Genomic DNA, 6,049 nt, shown 5'->3' with positions numbered 1-6,049 from the left:
ATGAAATCGCGGTCGTTGTCACCCTGCATTTGTAGCGTTTCATCTATCTCACTGTTGGACGGTTGATATCTGAGGAAGAACTGCCCCGAGGTATGAAGGACATCTTGATGGATGATGTCCGCAAACTCCGACTGGATGCGAAAGAATTCTTGTCGGAGGTCCGCGTCCTGGACTGCCGACAAGCTCGCGGCCCAATCTTTGAGATTATCTGGTAGCAGAAGTTGATGATGGTCCCTTACGATCGCCCGCATGTGATGGAGGGCGTAGTAGGCATCCTTCTGACCGTCAGGCGGCTGCTTGACGCAGCAGAACTTCGTATTGTGTGAGAACATGTGCTTGCCGTACTTACGAACTGCCCTGGTGAAGGTGCCTCTAGATTTGGTGTAGCCGGGGAGAACATCATCAAGAACTTTATTGACATTTGTGTAGTCTATGTTGGAGTTACGGTTCGGGTCGAAATACGTGGCCATGGAATATTTCAGGCTTAAGAGGATGAGTGTGCAATGTGTGTCACTGCACAGAACACGGAATATTAGAAAAAAAGAACGATCGAAATCTAAGAAATCATATGTTACGGGGCGATTAAGGGATGACTTACTCGGGAAAGTAAGCCACAAGGAAGTTATCCTTATCTAGGTTTGCCAGAATGACGCCTTCGAGGTGTGAACTCGCAACTTGGCGGTCGCCAGCGCTGCTTAAGTGCTTGGCACGCATGTAGAAGGGGTCGACTATCACGACGTCCGAGGTCTTGTCTCTAATGATCCGCATCTCCATACTCAGCGAAAACAGCCGAACGAAGGTGTAGTGCAGCGGATGAAGGTTAAACATAGCAAAGATGTCATCAAACCGCAGGACGATCGTACCCCCGATATCGCCATCCACAAAGCCCTTGCCCTCTGGCACCTTGGCCATGAAAACCGGGTATGCCACATCCTTCTCCCTGAGACGCCGCTTCTCCAAAGAAGGAACATTGTCGTGCAGACTCCGCATAGCACCGGTTGCAGCATTCAGCATATTTGGCGGTAGCATCGCCCTACCCGCCACATGCACCCTCCTCGAGATATCCTTAGGTGAAGGTGGCCCGTCCTGAGCACGGATCGAACTCGGTGCCGGCTGGCTCGCACCGGCGCCCTTGTTAGTCTTTCGTTTCCGTCCCTTCTTCTTGATCTCCTGTAATTGGACCGAGTTCTGCTCACAAACCGCCTTCTTGAGCATGTTGGGGCTGATAATATTTCGCACCTCAGCTATCTGAGGCTCGGTGAAGGCGGGAGCTGGAGGCGTGTCCTGAGAACTGAACGCCAGACGACGCCTGTTGCAATTGGAATTCTCCGTCGTACCAGCTAGATCGCGATGGTCTTGGTTGGGTTCTTGAGAAAGAGGCCCGCAGAACTCGTCAGCGTACCCATGTTCGGCAAAGTACTTATCAACGTTGGTAAATGTACCGTCGTCGTTGTCGTCGCCGTCCGGATCCTGTGCCATAGGGCTGTCCGGATCCTGTGCCATAGGGATGTCCGGCAGGTCCGGTAGCGTTGCGGCGTTCTTGCCATGGCTTGGCGCCAGCACGACTGGCGGTCTTGTCTGTGGGGTGGTGTCCCCCGCCCCCAAACGAATCTGGCTCTTCGGCCAAAGCAGGGGCCAGTTTACGCAGGCGCTGAGGGTCATCTCATCTTCTTTGTCGGCCCCAGCGGGTCGAATCGGAAGTAATAGCTCGTCGCAGCCTGGCAGCACCCGAACCACTTCAACCCTATACATTGTGGGTGGCATCGGATTACCGTGGAACATGGGGTTGCCCTGTTGAACGATTCTGCCCTTGGCGACATCGACCAACTCGGCGCCCACGAAGTGCAGAAGAGTGCAAGGAACGTCGGCGGTGCCCTGCGAAAACTTGTACAGGGCGTCAGGGATGCCCAATCAAAGGCAAGGAGATGAAGTCATCGGCCGAGAGGCTTAGTTACCGTGATGCCGTCGAGCTCGGTAATGTCGAGGCACTGCCAACAGCGGGCGTGCAACTGACGGAGGGGGCGCTTGTTGGCGAGGTGCCGGCCGGCGTACACCCGAGTGCATTAAGCTTCAATGCCCGTGCCGGCGCCGGAGACACGAATACCGCCTCCGCCGGAGACACCAATGGCGCCGCCGCCGGAGACACCAATGGTGCCGCCTGCGCGCTGTGCGAGTTGCTGGCCGTGAAGCTGGGAACCGGGGGAGGCCCCTGTTGGCCGCCCGCAATCCACGTCGTCAGCCCATGAATCAGCATAGGCACCATGGCGTTGAGCGTCGTTCCAAGTTGTTGTTGCACTCCGGAATCTGCGCCACTTGTGCCTTGAGTTCTTCAACCTCGCGCGACTGGCTTTCCGAGCTGCTCTTTTTCTCCTTCCACACACCAGCTGTATAGTATGACCCCCATTTTGTGGACAAGCCTTTGCTGGCCACACGACCAGCTGACGTCGGCTTAGTGAGCTTATCCTTGTTTTTCATTACGTTCAACGCCCTATTTAAAGGGGTGTCAAAAGGGGAGCTCTTAGACGACCCCGCGCTACTCCTTTCAGTGTCCTACGAAAGGAACGTGAACCATTTAGAAATATTGGGGATTAATTAGAGTGCAACCATATGGAGCTAATTACGCGGGGGTGTATTCCTTACCAGAAGAAGCTCAAGCGCCCTGGTCTTCGGATCCGTGGTAAGCTCCTTTGTTATCGGGTCCTCCTTGTACCGGGCCCTGACATAGTTCCTAGTCTGCTTGTCACCGCTGTATTTCTCGAAGCGGGGCGGTAGGCCTTGCTTGGCACGCTCCGCGTCCTCCTTGTCCCATATAGTCTCCGCCACTCTGTAACCGCCGGGACCGAGTTTGTGTTCCCCTAAGTTCAACTCCCGCATTTCTTTCCCCCACTGACTTGATTCGGAGGTTTCACAGCTCTCGCACTTGATCTTGAACTCCTTGTACTCATCTTCGCTCATCAAAGGATATTTCGCCTTGATCTTCTCATAACTATCACCTTTATCAATCATTCTCTTCACCACGCTTTTCCAAGTAGACAGGGCCGTGCTCATCTTCGTGAGGGCGGCACTGTTCACTTTATTCCCTGAGAGGCGTGTGTTGTATCGTTCGTGCAGCTTCGTGAAGAGGAGGTTGCGCAAATTCCCTCGGTCCTTATGCCTAAGGTTCTCGGTGTTGATCGAGACGGTGCTCCGGAGAATGCACCCGAGCTGAACCGAGTACCCCTTGACTATATGTTTGGGCTCCGTTGGATTCCCGTCGGAGTCCACTTGAGTGAATTACTCCTTGAGGGTGCGGAGTGCATTCGGGCGCCGGTCCTTCCTTTGCTTCTTCGGTTGGCTGCCATCTGTGTGTGCGCCGCCATCATCAGTGGTGGCATCCTCGGCGGCACCATCAGTGGTGTCATCCCCGACGCCACTAGGGGTTGTGTAATCAGGATCGGTGTCTTCCGCGGCGTCCTCATAGCGGTGAGGTTGTTCCTCCATCTCCTGGGATAGCTCCCAGAATTGCTTGTCGCCCGAACCACCGGCCTCATCATTGTGGGCCATGTTTCGCTCTAAATAGGAAAAAAGTTTGGTCAAAAAGTTGGTTATTGTCAAGGAACAAGATCATGGTCTCATCATTTAGGGTTTGTCGACACCGAGGCACCCTAAAAGCCTAAGCTTTCATCATTTAGGGTTTGTCGACGCCGAGGCACGCTAAAAGCCTAAGCATACATCATTTAGGTTCTCATCGACACCGAGGCATCCAGGGCAGCCAAGTTAAGTTTTCATCATTTAGGGTTTATCGATGCCGAGGCACCCTAGGTTGGGCCTAATCACTTGGCACTAATCACTTGGCTCTATTGCCACCTATGTTGGGTTTATCATCTAGGGTTTATCGATGCTAAGGAGAATTCTAAGTTGGGCCTAATAACTTGGCTCTATTGCCACCTATGGTTTAATGCAGCAAGAATGGCAGGGCAGTTGATCCTACTTAACTAAGTACTAAGATACCCCGGCCCATGCATTAGTCGCAAGTACCCCATATGTCCTATTTTTAGCAAAGTCATGCTAAAATTCACGGAAAATTTTAGCATGACCTTTGCTGAAAATAGGACATATGGAGTACCCGAATTTGCCGGAACGGAAGTTAATCGACATTCCGGCAAACTCAAGGGCAACTCGGGGTACCTGCAAATTCATCACGACACAATGGTCGGAGACAAAACCCAGCAAACTAGCAAGATGATCATCATCTTTGCAAGACAGCAGCTCAAGTTTTTGACAGTAGCCTCTAAAGAAAACAGCATTGCAACATTCAAGTTCACAGGATAAAAAAATCATCCACATCCATAACAAAATGCCAGCTGCTGCCATGGTCAAAGAATAGATTATGATAGCTGGACAAGTACAGGTCAAACTAGATAATTTTCAGAACCAGTTTAACCACCGCAGGATAAAACAATGCATCCAAGACTGGGCTTAGACTAATATCCTCATAGCATAATCTGACATCAAGCAAATAATATAAGAACAGTGAAAATGTATGTTCACTGCAAATGTATATGGACCAAGTGTTCACATTCTTGGAGTAACAAATATTCATCTACTCATTTGTAGATACCTAGGAGTAACAAGACTGCACTTGCCAATAATGTTTTATTTAATGAAGCAAACCAAGTCAATCTGTAGCCATGCTATACTAAATTCTAACTATAACAAGGATACTCACTGCACTAGACATCAAAGGGCTGTCCAAAAGCAAACTCAGTTCCCATTTGTTGCTCAAGTAAATAGCAGGCATGCCTCACATGTTTTTGTTCTAGAAAAACACAGACTCCGGCTTCGACAGCATAATACAGAGTACTGAACCAACATTGCGAATACAAGATCCTCCACCACTGCAGGTAACACCAACAGCCACAGGGAGCCCTAACTTAGTCCAAAATGACATGGCTAGGTCTCAAGTTTTCCCCACTATAAACATGGAAGAACACACATAGAGATCCATGGATCGCACCCTGCCCCCAGCTACGCGTTGTACCGGTCATGCCCTGGCACCTGCGCATCAACACGGCAACTAATCACACGGCCGCATCCGCCCTCTCACGCACCAGCCCACCCACCTACGCATCGCGTCAGAGCGCAGCCATGGCATTCAATCAACAAACGACCAGTATAAATCTGCTCTGATTTCGCAGGCCCGGAGGAGCAGGGGACGGATTCGGCACGAATACGCAGCAGGGCGAGCTGGGGAAGAAGGAGGGAGGGGGGAGTGTTGGGGCGGGCGGCGCTTACGGATTGCTCGGAGTGCCAGGCGAGGCCGCGGCAACTAGGAGATGGGATTGGGGTAGGGTCGCCTCACTCACCTTCTGGCTAGCGCGCCAGCGTCGGGGAGAGGCGGGCGGGTTCGGATGGCGCGAGCAAGGAGGTTGGTCGGTGCGGCGGTCCTTGATCTACGGTGGCGGTCCTCCTCGAGAGTCACTTGGCAGCAGCAGCTTCCCAGCCCGTCGGGGCACTCCTCCCTGGTCCGGACTGGCCACGCTACTCGGGGACGGCGAAGGAGGCGAGGGGGGCGGCGAGGGGGACGGCGAACACGGGGTGCAGCGGGTGAGATCGATGAGGCAGGGGAGAGATTAGAGAGATTGGAGATTTAGTATGGGGGGAAGATTTCTAATGGCGCACCACCCCCTCGTGCGCCATAAGTACGACTATTCTAATGGCACACCACCCCTCGGTGCGCCATTAGAATTTTGTTTTAATCTAGCCCACTAGCTATATCTACAACCTAACCCTATCTACAATAGAACCCACCCACTAGCCCGACTGGTCAGCACGCAGCACACACACCAGGAGGTCCTGGGTTCGATTCCCAGGCTCCCCAATATTTTTTATGCATTTTAAATGCTGTTTTTATATTTATTTGTGTTTAAATATGTTCAAACTTGTTTAAATCATAACAGTAATATTTTTTTATAAAAAGAGTAATAATTTTTTTAAAAATATGTTCAAATTTGTTACTTGAAAATATCATCGGCGGCGGCGGTGGAGCGGGGGAGGGTGCGGGGGGTGC

The sequence above is a fragment of the Triticum dicoccoides genome, chromosome 5A (genome assembly GCF_002162155.2).
Source record: "Triticum dicoccoides isolate Atlit2015 ecotype Zavitan chromosome 5A, WEW_v2.0, whole genome shotgun sequence".
In the NCBI taxonomy this organism is placed as follows: Eukaryota; Viridiplantae; Streptophyta; class Magnoliopsida; order Poales; family Poaceae; genus Triticum; species Triticum dicoccoides.
This window is presented reverse-complemented; position numbering follows the sequence as displayed.